Here is an 8,186-nt window from a genome sequence, read left to right as displayed (position 1 = left end):
GTTGTTTTATGTTCCCTCTTCCTCCTGTAATCTGTTTTATAGCATTGTTCCCATTCCACTTTCCGTCCCTATTTTGAGCCACCGCCTAAACCTTTCGACACCCCCTGTGTCCTGACTTGTCCTGAAGAGGTCATAGATGCAATTGGTAATTGTCCGTGGTTGTATTCATTCGTGAACACCTTAGAAAGTCCTTCACCGTTTAGGTCTGTTTGCTTTTGTTTTTTTCCATAGAGAATACAACGCTTTTTATAGGCACGGGGGCCGAATACTTGCTTGAGATTTGTGCAAATATACAATTTGTAAGTACACATATCTCCCTATATCTCCCTATAGCAGCAATGCATAGTTTACACAAATGTTGGATTTACGTCGGTGCTGTTCAAGCTGAGATTCGGACCAACGAGCGCATTGATCTCCAAACAAACATTTCATAGTGTGACAGTGTCGCTTAGCAACAATGCATCAGTCCCAATTAATTTGCTTTTGGTTCATAGCCTCGGGTCTAGACTATAGTAAGGCTGGAGAGTGCCAGTGCACATTCAAACTGTTCTCTGCAACGTGCTTGATAATAGGACATTCCTATAGTCTATTCTACAGCATTTAGGTTCAGCTACAGCATTAACCGCTTTGAGCCTGAACGTACGTAGTACATCTAAAAGCTCTGTGCCATAACCTGCAGACGTAACGCCCCACCGCGACTGCCTTGAATGACACACACTAACAAACAGCTCACACACTGACACACAACCCATGTACACGTACACACAACTTACACACAATAATAAACAACTAACGTAAGCCTTACACACTCATTCAAGGCTTACATGAGCGTGTGTATGAGTTGTGTGTTTGTGTGTGTAAGCCTTGAACGTGTGTGAGTAGTGTGTGTGTTAGTATGTCGTGTCCCAGAGGTGAGGTAGGGCACATGGCAGACTGTATTCTCTGAGCTAAGACGAGCTGAGTGGGCTAGAGAACATCAGTGGCTTTAGCCAATCTGTTGGGCTGTCTCCCCAGCCACAACCCACCTGTCGACACCCCTCCTCTCCCGCTCTCTGTCTCTACACCTCTCTAACTACATTCTCCCTCTCTCACACCCACCAAAGCCATTTCTCTCTCTCTTTTCTTCCTCGTAATTGTTCTGGTTTCTCTCTAGCTCTGTATCGTTCATCTCTTTCTGTCACAACAGAGCACAACACAGCCCTGGGTGGCGGGGCAGAGTACACTAGGTGCCCTTGGCAAGACAGATAAACCGGTGTTATATGATTACGTGGCGCAGCGTTATTGTGCAACCCATGACTCACACTCAGCTTTAATTGCAGTGCCGCTCGCTTGTGCATGTTTTAGTGTGGGCGGAAAGAGAGAGAGACAAGAGGGAGAGGGTTAGCACTTTTGCAGGTCAGCATTCGGGGAGGGGGGGGTGTACAGGCGGTAAAGCCTACACTCGGAGCATGGACCGACCGCAGTGGCGTGTTTTTTTTTTACTACTCGTTTACACGAGTGACGCACATTTTGATGAAAAGCGAAGGCCGTTCGGCCAACAGGACTGATAACGGCAAATCCTACACCGATCAAAGACCATGCTGCACTGGCAAATACACAAAATCATCTACATGATTGTTTTGTATTATGTAAATGCCATGATATCATTACAGAAAGGCCTTGAGTTTCACAACAAGTAAGAGTTCAGCAAGTAAACCTATGAGTAACACTCCTCCTGACTGCAAAGCCGATTGCACTCGGCTAGACTTGGCAAGGCAGTCACAGCGAGAGGTCGGCTTATCCTCTCTTCGCCTGGGGCAGCCATTTTGGAAATTAATTTGGAAAGGAATCACATCTCAGGCGACCCTGAGAGACCGAAGCGGGGTGTAAAGCCATTTGTGTGGGTACGAGGGGCTGGGCTGGACTGGATGACCTTGTGGTTCGACACTCACACACACACTCAGCGTTCCTTCATATTCAGTCGGACTATTGGAGAACAACTTGGCGGGAAGCCTGTGCATGTGTGTCTGTGTGTCTATGTGTGAGAGAGAGAGAGTTTTGTGTGGCTTCAGCTCCCTGCCAATTCCTATTTGTGCCAAGCCAACCTGCTCCTATGTTAGAAAGGATGGGGAGCCAAGTCCAAACATGAATTTGTCATTCTTTGGAGGTCAAACAGAGATGAATCATTTTCAAGGCAGGCGGAGAAATGGTCGACAGCAAGCTGAATAGCAGTTGATATACAGTAGAATCCTCCCACTCACATGTTTACAGTATATACCTTTACATATAGATGTTTTAATAGTTTTTCAATATATTGGGAATAGTGACCAATATATTGGGAATAGTGACCTTTTGCAAGACACTGAGTGAATTTCAAGGACACATAATGTTGAGGCGTGTTAAACATGTATACGTAAATACACATGCTCAAGTAATTGTCTATCAATAGTTAACTAAGTAAGCAATGAGGTTTTTATCCCTAGAAACAAGAAGAAGTGTAGTCATATTGTTTTTTAAGCCTTTTTACAGGTGGAAAACAATTGCTACTTTCTTTTTATGTTTTTTGCATTGATAAAAAATACAAAAAACTCATTTCTGAAGTCGACGTGTACTTAAGCCTGACAAGTTCATCATTTTCCGGATTGTTTGGTCTGTCTCCTTTTTGCGGCAACCTCAGTGACACGTACGATAAGGTGTTGTCAAATAAACTGCACTCTGATTGGCTCACCCAACTCCCAGGTTGGATTACATCACCACAAAGCACTGTTTTCACCTTCATGCCAAAATCAGTACTCATGGGTAACGCCCCACCGCGACTGTTTCTGTGTCACAAGATTGCCCAATGTGCTGGATAAGGGAGTTACTGATCCATCAGACCATGTTCACCTCACTCCATCAAAGTTATCCATTAACCCAATGTTAGGTCCAAAAGTAAACTATTAGAGGTTACAGGTAGTAAGAACATAATGATAGACACAAGTATAAAGGTCATAGATGATTCCAAGAACGGGGACTTACTCAGAAAAAGATGTGCTACACACACATGGAAACTATTCCTGCCCTGGGGTTGTCGAGCAGTCTAAGCCGCAGCCTCTGGAGCACATGTACAATGTACCATTACCAGCATGGGTTTGAATCCATCCCACTGCTCTTTCAGCACCCTTCCTCATTTCACCTTTATCTCTATCTATCCAATGAACATACAACATTTTTTTTAAATTATATTTTCAAAATATAGCTGCGAGCAGCAATAAACGGGGTTCACAGGATAACAGAAAGGACACAAGATCAGTTGAATAACAAAGCAAGCTGTCACGTTCTGACCTTTATTTCCTTTGTTTTGTCTTTATTTAGTATGGTCAGGGCGTGAGTTGGGGTGGGCAGTCTATGTTTGTTTTTCTATGTTTGGTTTCTGTTTCGGCCTAGTATGGTTCTCAATCAGAGGCAGGTGTCGTTAGTTGTCTCTGATTGAGAATCATACTTAGGTAGCCTGGGTTTCACTGTTGGTTTGTGGGTGTTTGTTTCCGTGTGAGTGTTTGTCACCACACGGTACTGTTTCGGTTGTTGTAGATTTTCATGTTAACGTTTATTGTTTTTATATAATAATAATAATAATATATGCCATTTAGCAGACGCTTTTATCCAAAGCGACTTACAGTCATGTGTGCATACATTCTACGTATGGGTGGTCCCGGGAATCAAACCCACTACCCTGGCGTTACAAGCGCCATGCTCTACCAACTGTGCTACAGTGTTCATTTGTCTTTATTAAAAACATTATGAAGACTTACCACGCTGCATCTTGGTCTGATCCTTACTCCTCTTCAGACGAAGAGGAGATCTGCCGTTACACAAGCACTCTAAAGAAATCTATCCTAATGGAACTCATGGGTCCTTGAGGCAAATGAAAGACACCTACATACAAAGTTCAAGTCTTTAGGTCAAACAGGGCAGTGGATATGAGGGTTTAAGTGAGACTGCTTATAACAGTGCCACCTATAGGCTAATCTTTGCCATTCTTTTTGATCAATTTACTCATGGCCACTAGTTTCTGTGTGCTATATTAGGAAAAAAGTTATGCTTGAGTTATTTGACTATGTCAATAAAAAAGTTATCAAAGACATTCGATGTGAACCCCTAAAAATAAACTAATCTGAAATGCCATTGTCAAAGGAATTGAACAATTCCTAGTAAAAAACAAACCTGTAAACATGTAGCTAGGTTGCACTAGTCCAATGAGTGTACGGAATAAACATCAGACAAAAAAGCTTATCCTTAGTGATTTACCCTGCACAACTACCCTGTACAAAGTCACCCGTCAAAGTTCACAGCCCCTTATGTGTGGTACTCTTTAGTAGGTCCTGACTAATTTCATAGTTAGAGGTCGTATCTGACGAGAGATAAACACCAATTATTGCCACCCGTAAAATTTTGGAGTGTCACAATGGGCAATTAGGCGATGCCGAGTTCAAGGGCGCTGTGCACCGGTCACATGCCTACCGAAGTTACATTGCCCCATTGATGCCATAAGCCCACCAGTCCAAGGGCCAAGACATTATCTCAACGAGACAAGGTATTTACGATGTGCAAATAGGAATACTATGGTGTGGCCTAGATGGTCCGAGTGAAATATCTAACACGCTCAGTAGGACATTTCACAATGGTTAACAGTGCAATCGATAGAGTTATCTAACTGGTTGTTGTCACTTTGAGAGATTTGCTAAAGACCTTGGATTGTCTATCGATTTCTGCTATAATTCTCGAATACACATACACCTAACCTGGAAAACAGATGAATTTGAACATGACTTTGGTGCGGAAATGACCTTTTGTTTTGGAATTATTTTCTGTGCTTAGCATAGCAGATTACTTCATGGCTGAAAAAATTGCCAATAGAACGAGGCCCTTAAGGCTGAATAGCCTAAGGGAGACCACAGTTGAAACAAAGCCACGTGTTTATTGGTCGATTTCCGCCTATTGCCATCTTGACAGCAGGTAGCCAGCTGTTTTTCTGCTCGATTGTTCTGTCCGAGCTCTCTGCGTTTTTAACAATGGGGAACAATTCCAGGAAAATGCAGGAGAAAAGAGGCCGTCCCTGCTCTTCCTCTGCCCTCCAAGGCCTTCGGTCTTCCCAACACTGATTTCTACCTGCTATATTTTCGACTTTGGATACACAGTGAAAAAATACACAAACATATTATGTTACCACAACAATGCCTCACCATTTCCTTCACATACCTACATTATCTGGGAAATGATGTAGCCTAACCTTCAAGAGGTGTGTGTGTAAGCATGTGAGGGGTTTTGTGCATCCAGTGTATATACAAAGGCCCTAAAGTCTATCTAATGTCCCCCTCAAAAAATGAAACAAGGTAGAACTCCAAACTCAGGAGATAAAGATGTACTGATCCAACTCCAGGTTCTACACTTGAGCATCATCATCATTCGGCTGCAGAACAGTCACCAGGTTTGCAAGCTTGGTTGAAGCACTGATGAGTAGCATCATGTAATGAGAGTCAGCAAGACACAATGCAAGGCCTGATACTGCATTTTGGGTTATGAGAGTTCTGCAGCATTTCCACTCCACTAGAAGTGCCCATAGGCACTTGGCTAGGTCCCCAGTTGGCAGCGTCTCTGCAAGATTAGCAACTCTGCTAGCATATGCTGCCCCCCAGCTAGAGATGGGAAATGATGCAACGACTTGAATAGGGCTACTCACATACTCACATCTAGCCTGATTTTTCCATCAAGAAAGGCAAAGCTGGCTTTCTTTTTATAGACTAAAGGCATTGCAGAACATTGAAGATCGCAACAGGAGCACTTTGATATTTCACTGCCACTGTGTGGGTGAGAGTTTAGATGTTTCCTCTCAGAGCGTAGGCCTCCCCTTTTCGAGCGCGGTGAAATTGTAATGGGTTTAGTGGTCTGTTGTGTGTGTGAAGGTTCTGCCTTTTGACCTGAATCAGCAGCTAGCTCCTTTTTCTAGGAAAAAGGGAAGAGGAGGAAAATATGTAAATGTAATATTTAATCATTTATTTCCTTCGCAGGAGGAAGAAAAAAAAGGGTGCACTGTCAATGATAATTTTTTTTAACAATATGGGCAGTCATACTCTCTCTAAGGAGGGGTTATATACAGTGCGGGCTGTTGATGGTTTGTGACCTTTTGAGGCCCATGTTACACAGTATAAAAGGGTAGTCATAGATGTCATGTACCATGGCTTGGCATGAAATGGACCCGCATGACCCTAATTGCATCAACTCAACTGTCAGTCATGGTTAATTTCTGGCAAGCAAATTCACATGCATGCATATGCACACACACGCACACGCACACACACACACACACACACACACACACACACACACACACACACACACACACACACACACACACACACACACACACACACACACACACACACACACACACACACACACACACACACACACACACACACACTTCCCCTTTGACAAAAGGCAGAAAACCCCCAACCCCCACAATGCAGGCTTGTGACATCAGTTGTGACCCAACACAAACCTCCCTACCTTTGTTGTCTCTCAAAACATTGAATAGAAAATAGAAAAGGAAAAACACACACACACTAGTGTATGAATGGCAGACCCCCAAAATAGCACTAAATCAACACCATGTGCTGAGGACAATAGAGAGAGAATGGGCGTGGAGACCCAGGCTAGCCACAGGGTGAGTGTGTGTGTGTACGTATATGTCTGTATGTGTATGTGCTTGTTTGTGTGTGTGCATTCATGTGTGTAGCAGTGTTTGTGTAGTGAGTGAGGGTGGTTTACAGAACGATGAGACTCAGACAGCCCCTGCTTACTCAGCAACTCCTGTGCCAGGGCTTATTTCAATCGCTCTTTTTTTAAATGAATTGCGTTGCGCCGGCCCCACTGAATAGCCCTGAGGTGCGTCAGACCCTTCACAGCTGACTGGCCTGATATATGCCTGACAGGAAAGCAGGAAGCTTGGCGTGAGAGAGAAAGAGAGTGGGGGAAGGAGGGGGGAGGGGGAGAGTAGGCCTTGAGGCCAGAGAGAGAGAGAGAGCTGGCAAGAATGAAAAAAACATATTGTTTCTTCCGTCAGCCCCATGCAGAAGAAGGAGGGGGAAAAAGCCTGCTGTGTGTCGTGATTGTTTACAAGTCGCTCAGGTCAAAGGTCAAATCATGGCAGCCATCTTTGTCCCTGCTGCTGCTTTGAGTTGTTGTTGTTTTTGTCGTCCTGGAAGCACAACCAGATGTCACCTCAATGTCCTTTTGATTCACTTCACCCTTCTCTCCTTTCCTTTTCCTTCCCTGAATTTTTATTTTTATTTTCCCGTCTTTCGTTCTTTCCCCTCTTCCGTCACAGCGGGAGAGCAGACAGGGTTGACCCAGATCTCCAATTGTGTATGTGATGGCACGCAGGGATGAAGGGAGGGAGGGAAACGGGGATGAGGGGGGAAAGAGGCAGAGAAAGGACTTAAAAGGACTCAGGATAGAGTGGTTTTGCTTTGTGAGTAACGCAACACTCCAGTGGATGAGATTTATCTGGAACAGCGCACATGAATAAATACTATGGTATAAATACTATAGTATTCACTCTAGTATTTTAGCTGACTTTACTGTAGTATTTACTGTAGTATACTAGAGTATTTACAGTCAACTACAGTATAAATAATGTACTAAAAGAAAACGGTCGTTTTATAGCAATTAATGTAGTGTTTTTGCGGATTGTAGTGCACTGTAGCATTTACAGTAGTGTTTTTTGCAGACTGTAGAATACTTTTGCGGGCATTACTGTAGTATTTACTATAATGTTTTTGTGGACATGACTGTAGTATACTGTAGTATTTACTATAGTGTTTTTGTTTTATTATCTTTGACATAGAAGTGAAGGCTTTCTCATTGAGGAAACCTACTGGAGAAATACTAAAAGAGACAATTGTTTATAACCTGAAGGTAGGGGGTCTAAACAGATAGTATAGCTCTTTAGATAGCTTCTGCTCTTTTCTATAACCTGTAGGGAACACAATATATGGTCTATACTTGGCATGTAGGTTTCTCACGTATGTATATGGAGGAGGGGAATGGGAATGGAATGTGCAAATTAAATACTGTATTATTTACCATAGTTACAAAATGTAGTGTTTTTACAGACTAGTGTTTTGGTGGACATTACTGTAATATTTACTACAGTGTTTATTTGTGGA

General features: G+C 43.1%; 1 non-coding gene across 1 annotated transcript; it reads right to left on the bottom strand.

The window, feature by feature from the left end:
* Positions 1 to 7,868: 7,868 nt before the first annotated feature.
* Positions 7,869 to 7,923, bottom strand: LOC118389642 (U7 small nuclear RNA). Its single transcript, XR_004826775.1, has one exon. It is a non-coding gene; the product is annotated as a U7 small nuclear RNA (small nuclear RNA).
* Between the last annotated feature and the right edge of the window lie 263 nt (positions 7,924 to 8,186).

Source organism: Oncorhynchus keta, chromosome 10, assembly GCF_023373465.1.
Source record: "Oncorhynchus keta strain PuntledgeMale-10-30-2019 chromosome 10, Oket_V2, whole genome shotgun sequence".
Classification (NCBI taxonomy): Eukaryota; Metazoa; Chordata; class Actinopteri; order Salmoniformes; family Salmonidae; genus Oncorhynchus; species Oncorhynchus keta.
This window is presented reverse-complemented; position numbering and strand designations above follow the sequence as displayed.